This window comes from Stegostoma tigrinum, chromosome 44 (assembly GCF_030684315.1).
Source record: "Stegostoma tigrinum isolate sSteTig4 chromosome 44, sSteTig4.hap1, whole genome shotgun sequence".
Lineage (NCBI taxonomy): Eukaryota > Metazoa > Chordata > Chondrichthyes > Orectolobiformes > Stegostomatidae > Stegostoma > Stegostoma tigrinum.
Window position 1 is genome coordinate 15,340,034 of NC_081397.1, and position 501 is coordinate 15,340,534.

Below are 501 nucleotides of genomic sequence, written 5' to 3' on the forward strand. Positions count from 1 at the left end.
TCTCTCTCTCTCCCGCTGTCTCTCCTGGGATACTTCCCCAGACTCCCCCGACTCTCCTCTGGGGAGATATTTCTCCTCATCTCACTCACAGAGACAGAGATGGAAACAGGCCCTTCGGCCCATCCCCGTCCGTGCCGGCCCCCAGATCCCCTACATTAGCCCGGCCCCCGTTTAGAGACGTTACAGGTACAGGCCCTTCGGCCCCTCCCCGTCCGTGCCGGCCCCCAGATCCCCTACATTAACCCGGCCCCCGTTTAGAGACGTTAGGGAAAAAGGCCCTTCGGCCCACCCCGTCCGTGCCGGCCCCCAGATCCCCTACATTAACCCGGACCCCGTTTAGTGTGTGGGCTCCCAATGGACTCTCGGACCCTGAGCGAGCAGCTCAGGGGGGCGTGCGGGGAGAGTTCAGGGAGCTGAACGTGCTCGGTGTGTCGGCGGGGGGCAGGTTGCAGATGGATGGGAAACGGGGTTGAGGGGTAGTTGGAGAGGAGGGAGGGGCGC